At 50.3% G+C, this 27460-nt stretch overlaps 1 pseudogene; it reads left to right on the top strand.

Moving 5' to 3' along the window:
• The first annotated feature begins 1520 nt into the window (after positions 1 to 1520).
• On the top strand, positions 1521 to 21444 carry LOC126929545 (immunoglobulin lambda constant 6-like; annotated as a pseudogene).
• Positions 21445 to 27460: the final 6016 nt, after the last annotated feature.

The raw sequence follows: 27460 nt of genomic DNA, 5'->3' as shown, positions 1-27460 counted from the left end.
AATTGATTGGGGCTCCCTATGACCTAAAGAACCAAGATCAAACTCCCTGTTTTGACCTTCAAAACTCTTCACAGCCTTCCCCCAAACTCCTTCATGTCTCCTCCCTACCTTTTCTTATAGCCACTTGGATGACTTCCTGTTCTCCAAGCAGGCCAGTCACCCTTTTTGTCCAGACTTCTCCCTCTGCCTGGAATGTTCTTCTCCCCTTCTTCCTTGGGCAAATTCCCCCTATCTTCCAAGACCCAATGCAGAGGACGGTTTACGGGAAGCCCCTTCAGGGTACTCCCAGTGCCTAGAATCCAGCCTGTCATTTTGGTTGAATCAGATCAAGGACATCTTCCCTGAGTACCCAACAGAGACGCCCCCCTACACCCACCCCCTTGTGCTCCCTGCACTCCTGCTCCATGCTATGTTGGAACTTCTTGAAGTCAGGCTTCATTTCTTTTCTGTTTCATTTCTTTCTTTCTTTCTTTTTTTTTTTTTTGAAACAGAGTCTCACTCTGTCGCCCAGGCTGGAGTGCAGTGGCGCGATCTCGGCTCACTGCAACCTCTGCTTCCCAGGTTCAAGCCATTCTCCTGCCTCAGCCTCCTGAGTAGCTGGGACTACAGGCGCCCACCACCACACCCAGTTAATAGAGACGGAGTTTCATCATGTTAGCCAGGCTGGTCTCAAATTCCTGACCTCAGGTGATCCGCCCACCTCAGCCTCCCAAAATGCTGGGATTACAGGCATGAGCCACCGTGCCCAGCCTCATTTCTTTTCTTTTTTAGAGGAGTCAGGCTGGAGTGCAGTGGCACAATAGCTCACTGTAGCCTCCAACTCTTGGGCTCAAGTTCTCCTGCCTCAGCCTCCTGAGTATACTGCTAGGGGACTGCAGGGGTGCACCACCACGCCCGGCTATTTTCTTTTTTTAATTAAATTTTTGTAGAGACGAGGTCTTGTTATATTGCCCAGGCTGGTCTCCAACTCATAGCCTCAAGCGATCCTCCCACCTCTGCTTCCCAAAGTGCTGGGATTACAGCTGTGAGCCTCCGCGCCTGGCACAGGCTTTATTTCTTATGCTCCTTCCTTTTTCCTGGATGCCTTTCTAACTCTGTATCTGGCACATAGAGGTGCTCCCTACGTGTTTGTTGAATGAATGAATGAATGAATGAGCGAACATGCCATTTCATCTTATGTATCTCTTGAACCCGCCAGGCCCAGGCCTGATGTCATAGCCTCTACCCATGGCCAGAGTCTCCAGTCTCCTGCATGTCTGCTGGCCACAGCGCGAACGCCGAGGCACCACCCTTCCCAACCCCAGCTCCGTCCCCTTCCCTGCCGGGGTGCCCCTGACCCTTTCCCCGCCGGCTTCGCGGTCCCGGGACCGCCAGTCTACAGCTCAGCCGGGGGTGTCCCCACCCACAGCCAGGATTGGAGGACGGAGGCAACGCCCACCCCGCCAGGCGGCCTCCTATTGGCACGGCTGCCTCCAGGGGCGGGGACAGGGCCGGGCGCCAGCAGATGCCATCCAGGCCCGAAAAGCTCAGGCCAGTGGCGGGCGCGACACTGTCCGCGCGGCCAGGCGGAGGTGAGTGCGCCGCGGCCGGAGGGGCGGGACGGGCGCGGAGGACGCCAAGAACCGTGGCGCGCGCTCAGTCCTCAACGCCCTGAGCTCGTAGTCGGTCCGGCCCGGGGACCTTGCTGGCCGAGGAGGTCGTCAGTCAACTCTTGTCTTCCAGACCTGGAGGACCCAAGCTTCCGGACGACGAGGACCCGCCCAACATGGCCTCGGAGGTGAGTGGGACCTCGGGGACGCCGGTCCTCCCAGCCTCGAAACGAGAGGTTGGGGGCGCCAGACCTGCCTCGGCCACCCTGCTGGGAATCCGCCTTCAGGAAGCCTTCACCCCCAGCACTCCCAGGCGCATCTTCTGGAGCTCAGCAGTCACCTTTACCGGGACTAATCACTGTCCCCAGGCAGCCCTTATGGCAAACCCACCAACCCACGCTACTAGGGGTAGAGTGGCTCTGCGCTGACCTCACAGTGATGCCTGCCTGGCCAGGAAAACTGCTCCCACGCCTTCAGACCCCCACCTCTTCATTCCTTCTTCCCACATGTCCTGTCAGGTCCCACCCCGTACCACACCCTTTCTGCTACAGCAATTGTCCCTGTTTGTAGAATAAGTCTCAGCCCCTAAAGTATTATTGTCCTGAACTGTGGCATGTGGAAAGAGCCAGGAAAAAGGGGACGTCGCCCCGTGGCTCCAGCAACCCCGGTGCCTGATCCCTTCCTGTCTCACTGGACGCTGCTCCTTAGGATCAGCGACTCCTGGCTTCTCTTCCCGACCACTGAGATGCGGGAGTCCCAGGCACAGGTTTCCTTCCTTGGGCCTCAGTTGATTTATCTGGCAGTGGGGGGTAATAATAGCTGTCGGCCTCCCTCCGAAAGGCACTAGATTATGAGGCCATTGCTTTGGACCCTTCAGGTTAAAGAAGCTGTTTGATGCTTGATGAAGGGAACTCCGGGAAGCAGGAGCTCTGGGTTCCAGCACTTTCTGGCCCTCATTAGCTAGCAATTCATTTCCTCTTTCTCAGTGCCCTTCAAGCTTCTGGGTCATGGGAGAGGGCAGGGGGGCAGGGCCTGGACTTTGGAGCCAAACAGACTCGGTTTCTGTACCAGTAACTTGAGCCCTCTGAACCTCTTTCCTCATTTGTGAAATAGGCGTGATATTGTGATATTGCTCACTTCATAGAAGGCTGTAATAACATACATCGAATCCCTAGCACAGGACTGAGCAACAGTAGGCGCTCAATAAATGGTGGCTAATCACAACAGTACTGATATTTCTACTTTGGGAGGCTGAGGCGGGAAGGTTGCTGAAACCCAGGAATTCCAGGTCAGCCTGGGCAACATAGTGAGACCCTGTTTCTACAAAAATATTTGAGGCTGGGTGCGGTGGCTCACGCCTGTAATCCCAGCAGTTTGGGAGGCCAAGGTGGGCAGATCACGAGGTCAGGAGATCAAGACTATCCTGGCTATCCCGGTGAAACCCCATCTCTACTAAAAGTACAATAAAATTAGCCAGGCACCGTGGCGGGTGCCTGTAGTCCCAGCTACTCAGGAGGCTGAGCCAGGAGAATGGCGTGAACCGGGGAGGCAGAACTTGCAGTGAGCCGAGATGGCGCCACTGCACTCCAGCCTGGGCAACAGAGCAAGACTCCGTCTCAAAAAAAAAAAAAAATTGAAAATTACCCAGGTGTGGTCATGTACATCTAGAGGCCTCTAGAGGCAGGAGGATCGCTTGAGCCCAGGAGTTTGAGACTGCAGTGTGCATGATCTCACTACTGCACTCCAGCCCAGGCAATCTCAAAAAACAAAAAACAAAAAACAAAAAAACCCGCCAGGTGTGGTGGGTCATGCCTATAATCCCAGCACTTTGGGATGCCAAGGTGGGTGGACCACCTAAGGTCAGGAGTTTGAGACCAGCCTGGCCAACATGGTGAAACTCCATCTCTACTAAAAATAGAAAAATTAGCCGGGCGTGGTGGGGCATGCCTGTATTCCCAGCTACTCGGGATGCTGAGGCAGAAGAATCACTTGAATCTAGGAGGTGGAGGTTGCACTGAGCTGAGATTGCGCCACTGCACTCCAGCCTGGGTGACGGAGTGAGACTGTTCCAAAAAACAAAACAAAACAACAACAATAAAACCACACACTCCAGCCTGGGTGACGAAGTGAGACTGTTCCAAAAAACAAAACAAAACAACAACAATAAAACCACAGTGATCTCCTAAAAAACAGAAAAGAAAAAAGCATGGTGTGATGGTGCATGCCTATAATCCCAGCTACTCAGGAGGCTAAGCCAGGATTGCTTGAGGCTAGGAGTTCAAGACCTACCTGGGCAACATCGTGAGTCTCTGTCTCATTGGGGGGTGGGGGAAAATGACCTCCTGCCTTGGGTGTCATTGGCAGGACGGGTGGGACCTGATGGGCATGGGTGGTCCTGTCAGTCGCTGTCCATCTCCCTTCCTTCCCAGCGTCCCCTGGGCTCCCCCTGCCCTCATTCACCCCTTGCTGAACCTACCTTTTCCTGGACCATTCAGGCACCATCACGGGGTATTACTCAGCTGAGGCCTGTACCAGTGCTGCAAGGGTGACCTATGCCCTCCTAAGGGGCATGGTGTATGGAGTGATAAAGTCAGTCACCCAGCTAGTATGTGATGCCAGGCACTGGGTTAGCTTCCTGCAAAACCGATACCTCCTCCACCCTAGAGAGTGACGTACAGATAAATTCCCCCACACTGACCTTGAGGGGAGGGTGACTGGGATGTAGGGCCTGGAGGGGACCTGCCCTGTGCTGCAGTCAAGGGAGGCATGGCCACACCAAGCCTGCAGAAGGCCGTGAGGCCAGGCTGGGCACACAGCGAGTGTTTAGTAGAGAGCCCGTGGTAACACAGAGACCTCTCCTACATAAATCTCACCAAACTCCTGACAAGAGGGGTCTGACATTAAAGGCCAAGTACGGTGGTTTACGCATGTAATCCCAACACTTGGGAGGCCAAGGTAGGAGGATCACTTGAAGCCAGGAGTCAGTTCAAAACCAACCTGGGCAACAGAGCAAGATCCCAGCTACCACATTAAAAAAAAAAAAAAAAAAAAAAAAAAAAGAAAAAGAAACAAGCCAAGGCGGGTGCAGTGGCTCACACCTGTAATCCCAGCACTGTGGGAGGCTGAGGCGAGTGGATCACTTGACACCAGGAGTTTGAGACCAGCCTGGCCAACATGGTGGAACCCCATCTCTAATAAAAATACAAAAATTAGCCAGGTATGGTGGCACATGCCTGTAATGCAGCTACTGGGGAGGCTGAGACAGGAAAATCGCTTGAACCTGGCAGGTGGAGGTTGCCGTGAGCTGAGAGGGTGCTGCCGCGCTCCAACCTGGGCGACAGAGCACGACTCTATCTAAAAAACAAGCAAAAAACTAGCCGGTTGTAGTGGTGTGTGCCTATAGTCCCAGCTACTTGGAAGGCTGATGCGGGAGGATCGCTTGAGCCCAGCAGCGGGAGGCTGCAGTGATCTGTGGTGGCACCACTGCACTCCAACCTGGGTAAAAGCAAGACCCTGTCCCTAAAAGAAAAACGAAATGTTTGAAACTTACATTTTAATAACAACAAGGATAAAGAAGCTCAACTCAAGGAAGAATGAATAAGCCCTACGAGGTGATTTGGGAGCAATGACAGATTTTGTTAACTAAAGAAGCAAACTCCAGCAGTGAGGACGTGACACCAAATCCCCAAAAGGGTCAAAGCTCTGGGTCACAGATAAAATCTTCCAGAGCAGTTGTTCCCAGACTGCCATTCTTGGCCATCATAATTATTGCCCAGGAACTTGCTAGAAATGGAAACTTTCGGCTGGTCGCGGTGGCTGACACCTGTATTCCCAGCACTTTGCGATGCCAAGGCGGGCGGATCATCTGAGGTCAGGAGTTCGAGACCAGCCTGACCTACATGAAGAAACCCCCGTCTCTACTAAAAATACAAAAAATTAGCTGGGCGTGGTGGCAGACACCTATAGTCCCAGCTACTTGGGTGACCGGAGGCAGGAGAATTGCCGACCACAGGCATTCAGAGAAATAAACAAAGTAATTTCTTTCTTTCTTTTTTCTTTTTATTTTGAGACAGAGTCTCACTCGGGCACCCAGGCTGGAGCGCAGTGATGTGATCTCGGCTTACTGCAGCCTCAATCTGGGCGCAAGATCCTTGTACCTCAGTCTCTTAAGTAGCTGGGACCACAGGTGTGTACCAGCACTCTTGGCTGGTTTTTGTATATTTTTTTTTGTAGAGATGGGATCTTGCTATGCTGCCCAGGCTACAGTTAGAAATTTATATCAGGCAGAACCAAGAAACACATTATATGTCCCTCATTCCACCTGTTTAAAATTCCCTTCTTGCCTTTTCCCTTTTCATATGTTAGGTTTTGAGCTCCTTGGCCTTCTTTTTTTTTTTCTTTTTGCAGCTTATGGAAAATTGATACTGAGCTTGATAATGTTGTGAGAGAAAAGGAATTTCAGGAAAACAAGAAAGGCCAGGTGTGGTGACTCACACCTGTAATCCCAGCACTCTGGGAGGCTGAGGCGGGTGGATCACCTGAGATCAGGAATTTGAGATCAGCCTGGTCAACATGGTGAAACCCTGTCTCTACTAGAAATACAAAAATTATCCAGCAGGCATGGTGGGGCACACCTGTAGTCCCAGGTACTCAGGAGGCTGTGGCAGGAGAATCGCTTGAATCCAGGAAGTAGAGGTTGTGGTGAGCCGAGATCGTCCCATTGCACGCGAGGATGTGTCTCTTGTTTTCAGCAGCTGCAAAGTGGTAGACACCATTTCATGTCATAAAATTGATTCAAAGATTCTTGCCCGAATAAGGAGTGTAACTGATATACTCATGAAATTTGTTCTGTTTCCTGTTGCTAAAAGTGATACTTGGGAACAAGATACTAAAACATGCAGAAAATGGATGAATCTCAAAAACATGCTGTGTGGAAGAAGCTAGACCCAAAAGAGCATCCCATATAATTCTATTGATGTGAAATTCTGGAAACACCAGATCTAATCCATAGTGACACAGAGCAGATCAGTGGTTGCCTGGGTCAGGGCTGGAAGGTGGATTGCCTGGAAGGGGTCAGAGGGAACTCCCTGGAGTAATGAGAAAGTTCTTTTTTTTTTTTGAGACAGGGTCTCACTTTATCACCCAGGCTGGAGTGCAGTGGCTCAATTTCGGCTCACTACAACCTCTGCCTCCCAGGTTCAACCAATTCTCCTGCCTCAGCCTCCCGAATAGCTGGGATTACAGGCATGCACCGTGACACCGAACTGGTTTTTATATTTTTAGTAGAGACAGGGTTTCACCATGTAGTACAGGCTGGTCTTGAACTCCTGACCTCAGGTGATCAGCCTGCCTTGGCCTCCCAAAGTGCTGGGATTACAGGCATGAGCCACCGCACCGACCTAGGGAAAGTTCTTTTTTGTTGATTTGTTTTTGTTTTGAGACAGGTTCTCACTGTGTTGCTCAGGCTGGAGTGCAGTGGTGCTGCCTCAACTCACAACAGCCTTCCTGACCTGAACCTAGGTGATCCTTCCACCTCAGCCTCCCACGTAGCTGGGACCACAGGCCTTTGCCAACACGCTTGGCTAAATTTTTAAATATTCTTTGTAGAGATGATATATCACTATATTGCCCAGGCTGGTCTGGAACTCCTGGGGTCAAGCAATGCTCCCACCTTGGCTTCTCAAAGTGTTGGGAATACAGACATGAGCCATCGCACCTGGCCTTAATTTTTTTTTTTTTTTTTTTTTTTTGTGTGTGACAGCGTCTTGCTCTGTCACCCAGGCTGGAGTGCAGTATTGTGGTCATAGCTCACTGCTGCCTCCAATTCCTGGCTCAAGTGATCCTCCTGCCTCAGCCTCCTAAGAAGCTGGGACCACAGGTGCATGCCACTATGCCCGGCTAATTTTTAAAAAAAATTGTAGCCAGGTATCTCCTATGTTGCTGAGGCTGTCCTGGAAGTACTGGCCTCAAGCAATTCTCCCGGTTCAGCCTCCCAAAGTTGGGACTACAGGCATGAGCCACTGCACCCAGCAGAAAGTTCTATATCTTTTTTTTTTTTTTTTTTTTGAGACAGAGTCTCGCTCTGTTGCCCAGGCTGGAGCGCAGTGGCCGGATCTCAGCTCACAGCAAGCTCCGCCTCCCGGGTTTACGCCATTCTCCTGCCTCAGCCTCCCGAGTAGCTGGGACTACAGGCGCCCGCCACCTCGCCTGGCTAGTTTTTTGTATTTTTTTAGTAGAGACGGGGTTTCACCGTGTTAGCCAGGATGGTCTCCATCTCTTGACCTCATGATCCGCCCATCTCGGCCTCCCAAAGTGCTGGGATTACAGGTTTGAGCCACCGCACCCGGCCGGAAAGTTCTATATCTTGATAGTGGCAGTGAGTATTCAGATATATCCATTTGCTAAGCCTCATCAAACTGTACAGTTAAAGCAAGACCCTGTCTCAAAAAAACCTATACACTTAAAATAAGTGCATTGTATTGTATGCAAACTATACTTAAATAAAGTTTATTTTAGGTAATAAAACAACTGTCTATGAAAGTATTTATGCAAAGGGGAGGGAGTCTTTGAAGACACTCAGAATTCAGAGATTATTTTTAGGTCTTGTCAAAAAAAAAACAAAACAAAACCCAAAAACAAAAACCTTTAACCTCAAAAACCACACAAGAGGGCGGCTGAGGTGGGAGATCAGAAATGCCTGTTATTCTAATTGGATGTTGTATTTGATAATTGTTGTCATGATATTGATATTAAAATATTAAAGTAACAATTAAAATATCAAGTGACATCTCTGTAGACATAAAGATACAAACACTTGTATTTATTTACATATGGGCTGAGCATGGTGCCTCACACCTGTCATCCTAGCTCTTTGAGAGGCAGAGACGAGAGGATCACTTCAGGCCAGGAGTTCGAGACCAGCCTGGTCAATATAGCAACATCCCATCTCTATTAAAAAAAAAAATCTGATGGGGAGCAGTGGCTCACACCTGTAATCCCAGCACTTTGGGAGGCTGAGGAGGGTGGATCATGAGGTCAGGAGTTCGAGACCAGCCTGGCCAACATGGTGATATCCTGTCTCTACTAAAAATACAAAAATTGGCTGGGCATGGTGGCTGCCGCCTGTAATCCCAGATACTTGGGAGGCTGAGGCAGAATTGCTTGAACCCAGGAGGTGAAGGTTGCAGTGAGCCGAGATCGCACCACTGCACTCCAGCGTGGGCAACAGAGCGAGACTCTACATCAAAAATAAAATAAAATAAAATGGAGGAGGAAGAGGAGGAAAAAGAAGAAGAAACAGCTAGGAGTGGTGGCTCATGCCTGTAATCCCAGCAATTTGAGAGGTGGAGGAGGAGAGGAAGAGGAAAGGAGGAGGAAAGGGAAACAGCCAGGCCAGTCGTGGTGGCTCGTGCCTGTGAGGAGGAGGAAGAAGGGGAAAAAATGGAGGAGGAGAAAAAGAAATGGAGGAGGAGGAGGAGCAAAAAGAAACAGAGGAGGTGGAGGAAAAAGAAATGGAGGAGGAGGAGTTGGAGGAGGTGGAGGAGGAGAAGAAAAAGAAATGGAGGAGCACGAGGAGGAAAAAGAAACAGGAGGAGGAGGAAGAAATTGAGGAGCAGGAAAAAGAAATGGAGGAGGATAAAAAGAAACGGAGGAGGAGGAAAAAGAAATGGAGGAGGAAAAAGAAATGGAGGAGGAGGAGGAGGAAAAAAGGAGGAGGAAAAAGAAACAGAGGAGGAGGAAAAAATGGAGGAGAAGGAGTTGGAGGAGAAGGAGTTGGAGGAGGAGGAGTTGGAGGAGGAGGTGGAGCAGGAGGAGGTGGAGCAGGAGGAGGTGTTGGAGGAGGAGAAGGAGGTGTTGGAGGAGGAGGTGTTGGAGGAGGAGGAGGTGGAGGTGTTGGAGGAGAAGGAGTGGAGGTGGAGGTGGAGGAAGAGGAGAAGGAGGTGGAGGTGGAGGAGGAGAAGGAGGTAGAGGAGGAGGAGAAAGAGGTGGAGGAGGGGAAGGAGGAGGTGAAGGAGGTGGAGGTGGAGGAGGAGAAGGAGGTAGAGGAGGAGGAGGAGAAAGAGGTGGAGGAGGAGGGGAAGGAGGAGGTGGAGGAGGTGGAGGTGGTGGAGGAGGAGGAGGTGGAGGTGGAGGAGGTGGAGGTGGAGGAGGAGGTGGAGGTGGAGGAGGAGGTGGAGGAGGTGGAGGAGGAAGAGGAGGAGGTGGAGGTGGTGGAGGTGGAGGAGGAGGAGGAGGAGGAGGAGGAGGAGGGGAGGTGGAGGAGGAGGTGGAGGTGGAGGTGGAGGAGGAGGTGGAGGTGGAGGAGGAGGTGGAGGAGGAGGTGGAGGAGGAGGTGGAGGAGGAAGAGGAGGAGGTGGAGGAGGAAGTGGAGGAGGTGGAGGAGGAAGTGGAGGAGGTGGAGGTGGTGGAGGTGGAGGAGGAGGAGGAGGTGGAGGTGGAGGAGGAGGAGGAGGTGGAGGAGGAGGTGGAGGTGAGGTAGAGGAGGTGTTTGAGGAGAAAGAGGAGGTGTTGGAGGAGGAGGAGGAGGTGTTGGAGGAGGAGGAGGAGGTGTTGGAGGAGGAGGAGGTGGAGATGGAGGAGGATGTGGAGGAGGAGAAAGAAACAGCTAGGCTGGTGCAAGGTCTCATGCCTGTGAGGAGGAGGAGTAGGAAAAAAAAGATACGGGGGAGGGGGAGGAGGAAAAAGAAATAGAGGAGAAGGAGGAGGAGGAGGAAGAAAAAGAAAGTAAGGAGGAAAAAGAAACAACCAGGCCCAGCAAGGTGGCTGATGCCCGTGAGGAGGAGAAGGAGGAAAAGGAAATGGAGGAGGAGGAAGAAACAGCCAGGCCAGGTGAGGTGGCTCATGCCTGTGAGGAAGAGGAGGGGGAAAAAGAAACAGGAGGAAGAGGAGGAGGAGGACAAAGAAACTGCCGGCTCACACCTGTAGTCCCAGCTACTGGGGAGGCTGAGGTAGAAGAATCGTTTCAACCCAGGAGGCAGAGGTTGCAGTGGGCTGAGATCGTGGCACAGCATTCTAGCCTGGAGACAGAGGGAGACTCCATCTCATCTCAGAAAAAAAAAAATTAACCGCCAGGTGCGGTGGCTCAGGCCTGTAATTCCAGCAATTTGGGAGGCAATGAGAATTACTGAAATGCAATAAGAATTACCAAGAATGAACCAAGACAGGAAGTGAGCATGTGCCGTTGGAAAAATGGCACAAATACACTAGCTCAACACAGGGTTGCCACAATCCTGTAATATGTCAAAAAAAAAAAAAAAAATTGGACCAGGCAAGGGGCCGGGAGGAGTGACTCACATCTGTAACTTCAGCACTTTGGGAGGCCGAGGCAGGTGGATCACCTGAGGTCAGGAGTTCCACACCAGCCTGGCCAACGTGGTAAAACCCCGTCTCTACCAAAAATACAAAAATTGGCTGGGGGTGGTGGCAGGTGCCTGTGATCCCAGCTACTAGGTAGGCTGAGGCAGGAGAATCACTTGAACCCGGCGGGTGGAGGTTACAGGGAGCCAAGATTGTGCCATGGCACTCCAGCCTGGGTCACAAGAGCAAAACTTCGTCTCAAAAGAAAAAAGAAAAGAAAAGAAAAGAAAAGAAAAGAAAAAACGGGCCAGACGGGCTGGGTGCAGTGGCTCATTCCTGTAATTCCAGCACCTTTGGGAGGCCGAGGTGGGCGGATCACGAGGTCAGAAGTTTGAGACCAGCCTGGTCGACATGGTGAAACTGCGTCTCTACTAAAAATAGAAAAATTATCCTGGCATGTTGGCAAGAGCTTGTAATCCCAACTACTAGGGAGGTTGAGGCTGGAGAATCACTTGAACCTGGGAGGTGGAGGTTGTAGTGAGTGAAGATTGTGCCATTGCACTCCAGCCTGGGCGATAGCCAGACTCCATCTCAAAAAAAACAACAACAACAAAACAAACAAAAACCCCAAAACCAAAATTGATATTTCCCATGTACATTCGACCTTGACTGTTGCTCATTCAACCCAGCCCAGCTCAGTGCCCCACCCCTGGCCCTGAAGAGACCATTCTGGCCCAGACATGTCCTGGTTCGGAGTAGCACCTTCTGCTACCACACTGGGCCTCCCCTCTCAGTGCCCAAGGGGAGGCACCTCACTCTGATTTCCCCATGGGATCCTATTATGCCTGCCAGTAAGGATAGGCACTTGGTCCTAGAGCAGAGTGATCTGCAGTCGGACCAGCCCAGCACTCCAGGTGACCTCAGCCTGCCCCAGGCTTTCCTCTAGGTTGGTACTAATTGGTTTGGCTGCAGTCCCATGTATTAAGCAGTTGTTTTTATTACTAACAACCCAGGCAGGGTGGCCCGGGAGCCCGCTGGGGGAGGTGGTGCCAGGCTCCCAGCTGAGGGGCAGGCTGGGTCCAATTCTGACTGGCTGGCCCTAGTGATCAGATCCAGGGCCCCACCTGGTGCTGTGCGGGAGATCTAGGCTTGGTGGGGCAGCTGGGGCGTGATGAGCAGGACCAGTTCAAAAGATGGGGTGGGGGCGGAGGCTCTCTCTGCAGGGCAAAGTCCTTTGGCAGCTGGGGCTGTTGGGCATGGAGGGGTCAGCTCACAGCTCGGGGCCAGAGCATGGTAGAGGTCTCTGGGGTGCACATAGGAACCAGGAGTGGAGCTAAAGCATGTCCTATCCCCTGCGAGCCCTCCCTTGGTAACCGCTGGCATTTCCCAATTCCTTCCTGAGCACCAGGAATATGTATTATGCATATTATGTATGCAATTTGCAAATATTTTATCTGACTGAATGCTCAAAACAAGGGTATCACAGGTACTGTATTATTTTTAAGGAGTCTTGCTGTGTCCCAGGGGCTAGAGTGCAGTGGCGCCATCTCTGTTCACTGCAACGTCCTCCTCCAGGGTTCAAGTGAATCTCCTGCTTCAGACTTTCAAGTAGCTGGGACTACAGCTGCCTGCCACTGCGCCTGGCTAATTTTTGTATTTTCAGTAAATACGGGGTTTCCCCATGTTGGCCGGACTGGTCTCAAACTCCTGACCTCAAGGGATCCACCCACCTGGGCTTCCCAACCCTGGGTTTTTATAATAGGCCCCAGGCTAGGTGGTTAACAGAGGTCTGGGGCATTGCAGGGGGACGGAGGAAGACATATGTCCCCATTGGCCATTGTAGAGTCGCATCCACAAAAAGGACATCAGTGAAGTGATGTGCCCACCTCCACCCCACCCTCCTCCCAGTCCTGGGCACTAGGGCTGCTTCTCAGGTACTCTGTACCCCTCCCCGATCTGTCCCGTTCCCTGGCCTCTGCCTGCTTTTAAAACATAGATGTGGCCGGCCCCTTGGCTCATGCGTATAATCCCAGCACTTTCAGAAGCTGTAGGATTGCTTGAGCCCAGGAGTTCAAGACCAGCCTGGGCAACATAGATCCTGTCTCAACATATTTTCTACAATTTTTTTTTTTTTTTTTTCTGAGACAGAGTCTTCCTCTGTCACCCAGGCTGGAGTGCAGTGGCACTGTCTTGGCTCACTGCAACCTCTGCCTCTCGGGTTCAAGTGGTTCTCCTGTCAAGCCTCCTGAGTAGCTGGGACTACAGGCGAGCGCCACCATGCCCAGCTAATTTTTGTGTTTTTAGTAGAGACAGGATTTCACCATGTTGGCCAGCATGGTCTTGATCTCCCCACCTCGTGATCCATCTGTTTCGGCCTCCCAAAGTGCTGGGATTACAGGTGTGAGCCACTGCGCCCAGCCCTACAAAATGTTTCAGAAATGTCTAGGTGTGGTGGCACATGCTTGTAGTCCCAACTACTGGGGAGGCTGAGACAGGAGGATTGGTTGAGCCCAGGAGTTTGAGGCGGCAGTGAACTATGCTGGTATCTCTGCACTCCAGCCTGGGTAACAGAGTGAGACCCTGTCTCTAAAAAAGAATTTAAAAAAAGTTTTTTAAATGACAAAATGGGCTGGGCTCGGTGGCTCATGCCTGTAATCCCACCACTTTGGGAGGCTGAGGTGTGTGGATCATCTGAGGACAGGAGTTCGAGACCAGTCTGGCCAACATGGTGAAACCCCATCTCTACTAAAAATACAAAGCTCAGCCAGGTGTGGTGGCACATGCCTGTAATTCCAGCTACTTGGGAGGCTGAGACAGGAGAATCAGGCTTGAACCTAGGACACGGAGGTTGCAGTGAGCCAAGATCGTGCCACTGCACTCCAGCCTGGGTGACAGAGTGAGACTCTGTCTCAAAAATAAGAACAAAATGTGGATGCTACGTGCCATCTCTCTGCCCTTGGCTCCTGGGAGTAAGGGGTCACCCAGTGACCTCCTAGAAGGCCAGGGACAATGGGGGGTGTCAGGGTGCTCTTCAGAGCCAAGGGAGCAGTAGGAATTGGGATCTTAGTCTGACTCCAAGCTGTGAGGGAGAGAGCTGTGAGGGAGACACTTAGGGTTGGTGGAGACCGTCAGTGCCTCTTTGCCTGCCCCTGCAGCAGAAGTTCAGGACACCAGAGCCAAGACCAGAGACCCTGGTGGAACAGCGGTGAAGAGCATGGGTTCTGACTTCAGACTGCTGGGCTGCAGCCCTGGCTCTCCCACCCCAGGTAAGGACAGGCTGCATGCCTCCCTGTGCCTCAGTTTCCCCTTCTGCATAGTGGAGTTGTATTGATGCCTACCCCAGAGGGTTGTGTCATCAATTAGGATGGCACCTGGCACCTTGGTCAGTGGCAGGAAAGGTTCTAGAAGCTCGGCTCTGGTCCCAGGGGTGCCTGAGGCCCTGCCACCATCTCCTTGGGGTGGTGCCATGTGGTGGGAAAGACCCCAACTTCAAGCCCAGACTCAGTCACTCATGCCTGTAATACCAACACTTTCAGAGGCCGAGGCGGGAGGATCACCTGAGGTCAGGAATTCAAGACCAGCCTGGCCCACATGGTCAAACCCCTCTCTACTAATGATCCAAAAATTACCCGGGTGTGGTGGTGCGTGTCTGTAATCCCAGCTACTTGGGATGCTGAGGCAGGAGAATCTCATGAACCCAGGAGGCGGAGGTTGCAGTGAGCCGAGGTCACGCCACTGTACTCCAGCCTGGCTCTGTCTTGGTGTTCAGCCACGTGGCCGTGCTCACTCCCAGGGTGACTCTGGGAAGGTCTGAGCCTCCTTGTCTTCCCAGTTAGAATGATCCGATGCCCCTGCTGCCATCAGACTTGGTGAGTTTCCCGAGGACTCTGCAAGAGGCGCTGTTCTGGAGGGTGGAGGCGAGACTAATTGTTCCTGCTCTCCTGGCCAGAGTGACCCAGCAGGGCTTCTCACCAAGGCCGAGATGGACGGTTTTACATTGAACTAATTATATACACAAGTGCTGTTTAACTGTGTGCCTTGATGGCCACCTCACTCCTTTAATAACCCTGTGGCCCACATGGCTCATGGGTAAAGGTGTGCTGGGCCCGAGATGCCCCCTCCCAGGGTGCACTTCCAGGACTCAGCTCCTGGACAGGGACAGTCAGTCATCAGGGATAGGATGGGACCGGGGCAGGGGCTCTCGGCTGCTGATGCCTGCTCACCTGACCCCTGGCATTGCTGCTACCTGCTCTAGGTGGCTGAGGAGTGGGCCCAGGGCACCTTCAAACTCAACCCCAATGATGAGGATATCTACACAGCCAATGAGCGCCACCTGAAGATATAACCTCCTGGCCTCCCCCTCCACCTTGCCCGGGGCCACTTTGAGCATTAGCACCGTCATTCTGTGATCATTGGTGAAACCTCAGGGAAGCCACACACACGAGACAGAGCCGGAATGGCCAGGTGTCTCTAGCCCCTCCGCCCCTCTTCAGGCCTAGGTCCTCCCGCACGTGCCCCCAAATAAAATGAGTGTGAGAGGAGGCTGCTGCGTGTTTCCTGCCCCAGCCTGGCTCCCTCGTTGCTGGGCTTTCTGGGCCTGGCCTGTGGGGACGGTCAGGGACTGGAGAGGCAGAGCAGGGTCACCTGTAATCCCAGCACTTTGGAAGCGCAAGGTGTGAGGATGCTTGAGGCCAGGAGTTCGAGACAAGCCTGGTCAACAGGAGACCCTGTCTCTACCCAATAATAAATAACTAGCACAGCGTGGTGGCCCATGCACATCATCTCAGTGGCTTGTAAGGCTGAGGCGAGAAGATCACTTGTGCCTAGGAATGGAGGCTGCAGTGAGCTATGATCACACCACTGTATTCCAGCCTGGACAACAGAGTGAGACCCTGTCTCTAAGAAACTAAAAAAATTTAAATAACTGGAATTGGAGAAAACTGGGCAAGGGCAGTGAGAGTCATAGATGGGAAGGGAAGAGGGGGCTCCCATCACAGCCTCTGCCCTGTCCAGGCCCCATCACCTTCAAACAGGGTATCACAGTGACCTCCTAGGCCAGGAACGGAGTGGTGGCTCATACCTGTAATCCTAGCACTTTGGGAGGCCTGGACAGCATAGCAAGACCTCAGCTACTGCATTAAAAAAACAAAAACAAAAAAAAACTAGCCAAGCTGGGCAGATGGCTCACACCTGTAATCCAGCACTTTGGGAGGCTGAGGTGGGTGGATGACCTGAGGCCAGCAGTTTTGAGACCAGCCTGGTGAAACCCCATCTCAAACTCCGTCCCCCCGGCCAAAAAAAAAAAAAAAAAAAAAAAAAAAAAAAAAAAAGCAGTGTGTGGTGGCACACACCTGTAATCCCAGCTACTTGGGAGGCTGAGGCAGGAGAATTGTTTGAACCCAGGAGGCAGAGGTTACAGTGAGCCAAAATTGCCCCACTGCACTCCAGCCTGGGCGACAGAGGGAGACTCCCTCTCAAAACAAAACAAAACACAACAAAAAAACACACACAAAAAAACAAACAAATTAGCTGGGCATGGTGGCAGGTGCCTGTAATCCCAGCAACTTGGGAGGATGAGGCAGGAGAATCGCTTGAACTCAGTGGTCAGAGGTTGCAGTGAGCCGAGATGGAGTCACTGCACTCCAGCAATCCTGAGGAGACTTAAGAACTAAACATAGTATGGTCCCCTGGATGAGATCCTGGGACAGGAAAAGGACATTAGGGGAAATAGTAAAGAAATCTGAATCAAGTTGAACCTTAGTGTATCAGTATTGGTTTATTGGGGCTGGGCATGGTGGCTCACATCCTAGCACTTTGGGAGGCTAAGGTGGGGAGATCCTGAGGTCAGGAGTTCGAGACTAGCCTGGGCAACATAGCGAGACCACATCTTTCTAAATTTTTTTTTTTTTTTTTTTTTTTTAGTTAGCATGGTGGTATACACTTATAGTCCCAGCTGCTAGGAAGGCTGAGGAGGGAGAATTGCTTGAGCCCTGGAGTTTGAGGCTGCAGTGAGCTGTGACTATGCCACTGTGCTCCCACCTGGTCAATAGGGCAAGAACCCATCTCTCCAAAATTTTTTTCATTAAAAAAAATTTGTTTTTTTGAGATGGAGTTTTGCTCTTGATGCCCAGGCTGGAGTGCAATGGTGATATCTTGGCTCACCACAACCTCTGCCTCCTGGGTTCAAGCGATTCTCCTGCATCGGCCTCCCGAGTAGCTGGGATTACAGGCATGAGCCACCACATCTGGCTAATTTTGTATTTTTAATAGAGATGGGGTTTCTCCATGTTGGTCAGGCTGGTGTTGAACTCCCAACCTCAGGTGATTGGCCTGCCTTGGCCTCCCAAAGTGCTGGGATCATAGGCGTGAGCCACCATGCCTGGCCTTAAATGTTTTTTTAACTGAAACATGGTTTCACTATATTGCCCAGGCTAGTCTTGAACTCCAAGACTCAAGTAATCCTCCCACTTTGGCGTTCCGAAGTGCTGGGATCATAGGCGTGAGGTACCATGCCCAGCCAGGTTTTTACCTGTAGCAATTTACCATACTAATTTAAGATGTTCATAAGAAGGAAGCCAGATACAAGGGTATGTGTGAACTCTCTGCTGTCTTGGCAATTTGTCTGTAATTCTAAAACTTTCAAAATTAAAAGTGTACTCAACTTCTCAATGTGCTGCTAAAGAAAAAAGTAATTAAAAAATTAGAAGTGTTTTATTTTAAAAATCTTTCTTATTTATTTTTTTGAGACAGGGTCTCGCTCTGTCACCCAGGCTGGAGTGCAGTGGCACGATCTTGGCTCACTGCAACCTCTGCCTCCCAGGTTCAAGCAATTCTTCCACCTCAGCCTACCGAGCAGCTGGGATTACAGGCATGCGCCACCACGCCCGGCTGACTTTTTAATTTTTAGTAGGGTTGGAGTTTCACCATGTTGGTCAGACTGGTCTTGAACTGGCTTCAAGTGGTCCACCCGCCTTGGCCTCCAATGTGCTGGGAATACAGGCGTGAGCCACCCTGCCCGGACTTTTTTTTTTTTTTTTTTTTTGAGATGGAATCTCGCTCTGTCACCCAAGCTGGAGTGCAGTGGCGAGATCTCAGCTTACTGCAAGCTCCACCTCCCAGGTTCACACCATTCTTCTGCCTCAGCCTCCTGAGTAACTGGGACTACAGGCATCCTCCACCACACCTGGCTAATTTTTTGTATGTTTAGTAGAGACAGAGTTTCACCGTGTTAGCCAGGATGATCTCGATTTCCTGACCTCGTGATCCACCCGCCTTGGCCTCCCAACGTGCTGGGATTACAGGCGTGAACCACGTGCCCGGCCTATTTTTTAAATCTTTTTTAGAACCAAGGTCTTGTTATGCTGCTCAGGCTAGATTCTAACTCCTGAGCTCAAGCAATTCTCCTGCCTCAACCTCCTGAGACTACAGCACGTGCCACCACACCCAGCCAAAAAGTTTATATATTTTTTTAAAAAAGAGAGGGCTTAGGAATTCCTGGAGCACAGACGTCAAATAGCAGCTGAGTCCACAATTGTGCTCCCTTCCCTCTGGATCTTTCTTCCTGAGTGCCTGTGAAAAGCAAGCTTTGGCCCTGCCTGTGTGGCTCCAGCCCGCCGGTGATAGTCGTTTCCTGACGGCCAGTTCTGCGGGCTCTGGGCTTGCTTAGCCAACCTCACAAATGCAGAAGCCAAGCTTTTACCAGTACATCTATCTGTGTAGATGTATGTCTCTATATAGCTTGTTTGTTTGTTCGTTTGTTTGAGACGGAGTCTAGCTTTGTTATCCAGGCTGGAGTGCAGTGGCACAATCTTGGCTCACTATAACCTCTGCCTCCCGGGTTCCAGCGATTCTCCTGCCTCAGCCTCCCGAGTTGCTGGAACTACAGACATGCACCACCACGCCTGGCTAATTTTTGTATTTTTAGTAGAGACAGAGTTTCATCATGTTGGCCAGGCTGGTCTCAAACTCCTGACCTCAGGTGTGAGCCACTGTGCCTGGCCAGAAGCCAACCTTTTATTAATAAATCTATCTATGCAGATGTGTGTCTCTATATGTTAATCTATATCTGAATCTGTGTATCCTACTGGTTCTGCTTCTCTGGTTTGAAACCTAACACAACTAGTTTTTTTTTTTTTTTTGAGTTGGAGTCTTGCTCTGTCACCCAGGCTGGAGTGCCGTGGTGTGATCTCTGCCCATTGCAACCTCCACCTCCTGGGCACAACTAGTATTTTATAATCTGTTAGGAATTCATATGTTTTTCAAAAGATCAAACTACATATTTAAATACATTTCAAATACAAATTTTTAAAATCATATTATGAAGCATTCAGTAAGATTCTACATTATTAGGCCAGGGACAGTGGTTTATGCCTATAATCCCAGCACTTTGGGAAACCAAGGCAGGCAGATTGCTTGAGCTCAGGAGTTTGAGACCAGCCTGGGCAACATAGCAAGACCCTGTCTCTACAAAAAATAGAAAAATTAGCTGGGCATGGTGGTGTGTGCCTGTAGTCCTAGCTGCTCAGGAGGCTGAGGTGGGAGGATCACTTGAACTCAGGAATTTGAGGCTGCAGGGAAGCGTGATTGAGCCATTGCACCCCAGCCTGGGTGACAGAGTGAGACCCTGTCCCACCCCCCCCCAAAAAAAGTGCATTATATAATTCTATTGTAAACTATTAGCAAATAAAATGAAAGAAAATTATTATTTAAAAATGGGCCAGGTGCAGCACTTTGGGAGGGCACAGCAGGTGGATCACTTAAGACCAGGTATTTGACACCAGCCTGGCCAACATCGTGAAACCCCATTTCTACTAAAAATGCAAAAGTTCGCGGTGTGATGACACGTGCTTGTAATCCCAGCTACTCAGAAGGCTGAGGCAGGACGATCTCTTGAACCCGGGGGTGGGAGGTTGCAGTGAGCTAAGATGGCGCCACTGCACTGCAGCTGGGGCAAAGGGGCGAGACTGTCTCAAATAAATAAATAAATAAATAAATAAATAAATAGCTAAACAATGGGTTCGAATGGACATAAAGATGGAAATAACAGACACTGGGAACTCCACAGGTGGGGAGGGCAGGAGGGAAAATGTTGAAAAACTACCTGTTGGGTACTATGGTCAGTGTTTGGGTGATGGGTTCACTAGAAGCCCACACCTTAGCATTTTGCAGTGTACTCATGGCACACACCTGCACATGTACCTCATGAACCTAAAGTTTAATAAAATAAAAATAATAAACTTAGTGCAATAAACAATTATAGACGTTTACTCATAAGACACTGAAGATAAAATAGCACTGATGGTCTCAAAAAAAAAAAAAAAAAATCTCATTCTGTCACCCAAGCTGGAGTGCAGTGGTGAGATCTCAGCTCACTGCAACCTGTGTCTCTTTGAAAAGCAATTCTCGTGCCTCAGCCTCCCCAGTAACTGGGATTACAGGCGCACACTCTCCGCCTCCTGGGTTCAAGAGATTCTCTTGCCTCAGTCTCCTGAGTAGTTGCGATTACAGGCACCCGCCACCATGCCTGGCTAATTTTTGTATGGTAGTGGAGACAGGGTTTCATCATGTTGGCCAGGCTGATCTTGAACTCCTGACCTCGGGTGATCCACCAGCCTCGGCCTCCCAAAGTGCTGAAATTGCAAGCATGAATCACTGTGCCAGGCCAAATATTTTTGTTTGGAAGGAGGGAGCACAGCCTGCCCTGGGTACACATGGGGAAACTGAGACTGCAGAGGAAAGAGCTGGACCAGGACGCCTGGGAAAGGTGACTTGGGAAGGCCCCTAGGAAGGTACAGGGCTGTCTGCTCTCCAGAGGGCTCCAGTGGAAAAGAGGGGAATGAGGTGGGAAGGAGAGGCCTTGGGTGGACCAGACGGCCACAGCATGAACCCTCCCAGAGACTAGACAGAGAGAGGCGCTCCACAACACCCCACTCTCCCTCTGCCGTCTCTCACCCCCTCCTCTGTCCACACAGGTCGGCCCAAGGACAACCCCTCGGTCACTCTGTTCCTGTTGTCCTCTGAGGAGCTCCAAGCCAACAAGGCCACACTGGTGTGTCTCATGAGTGACTTCTATCCAGGAATCTTGACGGTGACCTGGAAGGCAGATGGTACCCCCATCACCCAGGGCATGGAGATGACCACGCCCTCCAAACAGAGAACAACAAGTACGCGGCCAGCAGCTACCTGAGCCTGACACCTGAGCAGTGGAGGTCCCACAGAAGCTATGGCTACCAGGTCACCCATGAAGGGAACACCGTGGTTAAGACAGTGTCCCCTGCAGAATGTTCATAGGTTCCCAACCCTCACCCCACCCACAGGGTCCTGGAGCTGCACGATCCCAGGGGAGGGGTCTCTCTTTGGATCCGAAGCCATCTAGCCCTTCTCCCTGTACCCAGTAAACCCTCAATAAATATCCTCTTGGTCAACCAGAAATCCTGTTCCCTCTCTTCATTTCTTATCTCTCATATGATTTGATGCTTCTCCTGGGCTCTCAGTGTGGCGTTGGGGGAATCCTGGCACCAGTGGGAAAGTAACCTGGAGGAGAGGATCACAGTCTCCCAGGTGTGTCGCCTGGGGAAATAGGCCAGGATAGGAGGAGTCGCCTCACTGAACACTGGTCCATCCATTCTCTCCCTCCTCCCCTTCCTTCTTGCAGCTCACCCCCCACTCACTGCCTGCTTTCTGGAGGGAGCTATTTGTGGCTGAACCTCCAAATACACCCTCTGTCCCTGTCCTGGTCTGGATCCTCTACCCACCCACGGCCTGTCTTTCCTCAGCCTGGAAATCCTACTCTGGGCCTGGAGTCCCTCTGCTTCTGGCCCTGGCTCCTGGAATGCCCTCCTTCCTCTCTGCCCAACTCCCCACCCCCAAGGGCTGGACTGTCCAGGACACTCCCACACCATCAAATTCATGAGCTCTTAAATTTTGGGCCCGCCTCGATTTTTCACCTGACAGCAGGTTCAGAGGTGTGAGAAAAATAGGAGGAAGCCAGGAAGGAAACACACATGAAAGGCCTGCAAGAGGCTCAGGACACTTGCAAAAGATAGGCTCTGAGCTCCCCAGGAACCAGTGCAAGAGGGGTGATAGCTCCATCATTTCTTTCTTTCCTTTTTTTTTTTCTTTCAGATGGAGTCTCGCTCTGTCGCCCAGGCTGGAGTGCAATGGCATGATCTCAACTCGCTGTAACCTCTGCTTCCCGGGTTCAACCGATTCTCCTGCCTCAGCCTCCTGAGTAGCTGGGATTACAGGTAGTGCCACAATGCCCGGCCAATTTTTGTATTTTTATTAGAGACAGGGTTTCACCATGTTGTTCAGGCTGGTGTGCTCCATCATTTCTAAGAGACTAAACAAGTCTTTGCTTGAGGGAAGTTGGTGTTTTCAATGCTGAGGCCAGGCATCTCATCATAATTAAAAGTGGGGATGTGTTTTTTTGTTTTGTTTTGTTTTTTTGAGACGGAGTCTTGCTCTGTCGCCCAGGCTGGAGTGCAGTGGCCGGATCTCAGCTCACTGCAAGCTCCGCCTCCGGGCTTTACGCCATTCTCCTGCCTCAGCCTCCCAAGTAGCTGGGACTACAGGCGCCCGCCACCTCACCCGGCTAGTTTTTTGTATTTTTTAGTAGAGACAGGGTTTCACCGTGTTAGCCAGGATGGTCTCGATCTCCTGAGCTCATGATCTGCCCATCTCGGCCTCCCAAAGTGCTGGGATTACAGGCTTGAGCCACCACGCCTGGCCAGTGGGGATGTGTTTTACTCAAGGCCTCACTATTGATGGGATTTGGGCTCCGACATGTGCACAGGTGACTGCCTGGCAGCCCTAGGACATGGAGATTTTCTCAGATGTTTGGTACAGAAAGTCACTGGCCATCTTTGGAGGAAGCATCATTTTTGGGAAACACTTCTCCATTGGATCCTGAGCCTCAGGTGGAAAACCACGTCCTGTGTTGGGAATTTCTCTGGGAGGCTCCCTGGGTCTGGGGCTCCAGCTGCTCTCTGAGAAGAAGGTGTGAGGGGAGAGAACATGGCCCAGCCACACTCAGCCCCTCCTGCATGGTTCCTGCTGAGCGGGGTGTTAGAGGGGTGGGGGCACCAGCAGTGGTTAGGCCTGTGTTTCTGTGGGTGGGGCCAGGGAGGGACCCTCGGGGCATCCTAGGGAGTCTCTCCCATGGCTCCTGTTTGACTTTGCTGTGGCTGCTGCTGTCACAAATGACCCCTAATTTAGAGGCTTAAAAAATCGCACTTTGATTCCCTGGTCTGGAGTCAGACGTCCAAAATGAATCCTAGAGTGCTAAAATTAGGGTGCCAGCCCAGCCAGGCTCCTTTTGAGGGCTCTGGGGAGAATCGATTTCCAGGATTTTTCCAGCTTTTAGAGGACACCCTGGGCTCCTGTCCCCGTCCTCCTACTTTAAAGTCAGAGCTCAGCATCTTCAAATCTCTCTCCCACTCTTCTTTCTCTCACCCCACCCCCCACCGTCTTCTCTCACCCTCGCTCCTTCTCTTCTTTTCTTTTTCTCCAGCCCTACACCTGCTCTCACTCTGACCCTCCTGCCTTTCTTTCCCTTATAAGGACCCCACCTTGGACCCACCCAGATAACCCAGGATCATCTTCCACCTCAAGCTCCTTCACATCCTCACATCTGTAAAGTCCCTGTGGCCACACAACACAGCACATGGACAGGTCCCGGGACTGGGACACAGCCATCCCTGGACCTAATTCAGCCACCCACAGCTCCTTTCCCTCCTTCCTCTCTCCTCCGGGTATGAAAAGGGAATGCAGAGAGGTTGGTCAATGAATACACACTTACAGTTAGATGCAAGGAGTGTGTTCTAATGTTGGATAGCAGAATAGGGTGACTATGGTTAGCAATAATGTATTGTATATTTTAAAATAGCTACTAGAGAGAACTTGAAATACACTCAACACATATAAATGATAAATACTCAAGGCCATACCCCAAATATCCTGACTTGATGATGACATGTTGGATGCACAGAACCAAACAGCACATGCACCTCATAGAAATGTCCAATATTATGTATCAGTATAATATTTTCTATGAATAAGAAAGGCAAAAAAAGAAGTTAAGCATAAATTAGGCATTTGACTTAGCAATTCCAGCCCTAGGAATTTATCTAGAAGAAATGAAAGCATGTGTTCCAAAACGAGGTGTACATAAATGTTCTCAGCAGCCTCATTCACTACAGGCAACAACTGGAAACAACCCAAGTGTCCGTCAGCTAGAGAATGGATAGACCCATGTGGTCTGTGCATACAGTGGAGTGCTGCTCAGTTATACAAAGAAAAGAAACTATGGATACAGGCCACAGGAGGGATGAACTTCAAAACATTACAGTAAGTGAAAGAAGTAAAACTCCATGAGGGAAGTTGGTGGGTATGGACATATTTTTGAACTGGCTGAATTTTACTGTGTTCATTGGGGTATTAGGTATTGAGTCCCTGTTGACCAGGTGCTGTGGTAGGTACGGCCATTAGAGAAATGAGAAGCAGACGCCATCTCCATTGTGATGAGACTCACCCCATCAGCCGTTTCTGAACACTCAGGTACCTCAACTCTCACTGCTCACATTTGCAGGCTTTACTTAATGCCACTTAAATCTCCCTATTCCCCAAGTCTTCTTTCTTTTTTTCTTTTTTTTGAGACGGAGTCTTGCTCTGTCGCCCAGGCTGGAGTGCAGTGGCCGGATCTCAGCTCACTGCAAGCTCCGCCTCCCAGCTTTATGCCATTCTCCTGCCTCAGCCTCCTGAGTAGCTGGGACTACAGGGGCCCGCCACCACGCCCAGCTAGTTTTTTGTATTTTTTTAGTAGAGATGGGGTTTCACCGTGTTAGCCAGGATGGTCTCGATCTCCTGACCTCGTGATCTGCCCGTCTCGGCCTCCCAAAGTGCTGGGATTACAGGCTTGAGCCACTGCGCCCGGCCTCTTTTTTTTCTTTTTTTTTTTGTTTTAGACAGAGTCTTGCTCTGTCACCCAGGCTCCAGTACAGTGGCACCATCTCGGCTCATTGCAATATCCGTGTCCTGGGTTCAAGCAATTCTCCTGCCTCAGCCTCCCAAATAGCTTGGATTACAAGTGCCCACCACCAAGCCTGGCTTATTTTTGTATTTTTAGTAGAGACAGGGTTTTGCCATGTTGGCCAGGCTGGTCTCGAACTCCTCCGGACCTCAAGTGATCTGCCCGCTTAGTCCTCCCAAAGCATTGGGATTACAGGCAAGAGCCACCACGCCCGGCCCCCAAGTCTCCTTTCTTTCCAACTCCCCTTATAAGGCACAGCTTTTTAAAGCAATCCCTGCCATATCCATGCCTTCAATTGTTTTTTATGTGCTCTGATGACAGACAATAAAATTTAAATGTTTTTATATAACAGCTTTATTTTACATGACACCTCATTCACGACGATCGTAAATTCAAAGTTACTCTAAGAAAGTAGTAACTAATAGGTTGTCATAAGAAAATGATGACTAAAATTTAGTATGTAAATTTTAGGAAATTTCATAAATGGTGTGTATTTTTTAAAACATGAGTTGTGATGTCACAGAATGGACTTAGCCTATAGAAGTTTCTATCCAACTTTCTACCAGAGAACTCCATTTCAATGTAATACTTAAGAGTCCAAAACTATCTTTTTTTTTTTTTTTTTTTGAGATGGAATCTTGTGCTTTCGGCCAGGCTAGAGTGCAGTGGCACGATCTCGCTCACTGCAAACTCCACCCCCCAGGTTTAAGTGATTTTCCTGCATCAGTCTCCCGAGTAGTTGAGATTACAGGCGCCCGTCATTGCGCCCAGCTAATTTTTTATAATTTTAGTACAGATGGGGGTTCACCATGTTGGCCAGGCTGGTCTCGAACTCCTGACCTCATAATCCACCCAGCTCGGCCTCCCAAAGTGCTGGGATTACAGGCATAAGTCATTGTGCCCAGCTGAAAACTATCTTATTCCCCATATCGCTTCCTCTTCCTACATTCTCTGTGTAGGAGAAAGTCGCTGTTATTTACCCAGTCCTTCCAACTAGAGCCTTAGCAGCCTGTTTTTCCTTTTACTTCCCCTGTTCTTCCACATCTAATCAGCTAACACTTCCTGTTCTGTCTCCCAAATGATCACAAAACTTTTCCATCCACTTCAGTCACTTCCTTATCTGTTCTCCCAGACGAACATAATGTCTCTCTTTTTTTTTGAGACAGAATCTCTCTCTGTTGCCCAGGCTGGAGTTCAATGGTGTGATCTTGGCTCACTGCAACCTCCACCTCCTGGGTTCAAGTGATTCTCCTGCCTTAGCCTCTCGAGTAGATGGGACTACAGGCACCCGCCACCACGCCAGGCTAATTTTTGTATTTTTAGTAGAGATGGGGTTTCACCATGTTGGCCAGGCTGGTCTCGAACTCCTGACCTCAAATGATCCAGCCACCTTGGCCTCCCAACATAATGTCTCTTAATTGGTCCCATTGCTTCCATCAGTCCTTCTCTATTGTGCAGAGACTTCACTGCAAACACGTCTGATAGAGACTCCTCACTTCTGTGTGGTTCAGTGACTCTCATGTTTCTGGAACAAAATTTAAACTCTATTTAAACTCTAGTGCTGGACAGTGAATGAGCCTTTGTATTCCAGGTTCATCCACTGTCCAGCAGTGTAGCCTCAGACAACTGAATTCTAAGCCTTTGTTTGCTCATCTGCCTGAACTCACTGAGCGGTTGTGGGACCTTGGGGAAGTTACTTGACTTTTCCAAAATGTGTACAATGGGACTGTTTCTGAGGGTTAAATGAGTATGCCACAGTTGGAACTGTCAGGCACATAATACTTGCCAGATGTTGACTGTTCATCTTTATCCTATGAGGCCAATGGTACCCCACTGTGGGGTTCTCAATTTTGCATAAGAAAATAAAACTTTATGATTTGTTAGTGAAAGAAATATCTGAGGCCAGAGGTGGTGGCTCATGCCTATAATCCCAGCACTTTGGGAGGCCACGGTGGGCCAGTCATCTGAGGTCAGGAGATCAAGACTAGCCTGACCAACATGATGAAACCCTCATCTCTACTAAAAATACAAAAATCAGCCAGATGTGATGGCATGCACCTGTAGTCCCAGCTACTCGGGAGGCTGGTGCTGGAGAATCGCTTGAACCTGGGAGGTGGAGGTTGCAATGAGCCGAGATCATGCCACTGCACTCTAGCCTGGTGGACAGTGCAACACTCCATCTCAAAAAATAAATAAGTAAATAAAAGAAATATCTGAGTACCCCTGCCATGGAAAGAAGAAACAGAGGGAGAAAAGGGAGTTGGTAGGTCCTAGCATTACAGAGCTGGGAAGGATGTGTTCAGTCCCTATTTTATAGACCAGGAGGGGAAAGTGTGATGTGTCCCAGGCTTTCATTCAGGATACACAGCCATAACTCTCTACTGAGAGTGGGACCAGGGCCCTGGGCGTAGCTATGGTCAAGTTGCAGACAAGAACTAACTCTTGTAGGACAGGAGAGAAGCATTTAATTAGAAAAGCAGTCAAAAATTTGTGTATAACTGCATTTGGTACAAATGAAAGCTGTCAAACTCAGAAAAAACAGAAA

Source organism: Macaca thibetana, chromosome 10, assembly GCF_024542745.1.
Source record: "Macaca thibetana thibetana isolate TM-01 chromosome 10, ASM2454274v1, whole genome shotgun sequence".
NCBI lineage: Eukaryota > Metazoa > Chordata > Mammalia > Primates > Cercopithecidae > Macaca > Macaca thibetana.
This window is presented reverse-complemented; position numbering and strand designations above follow the sequence as displayed.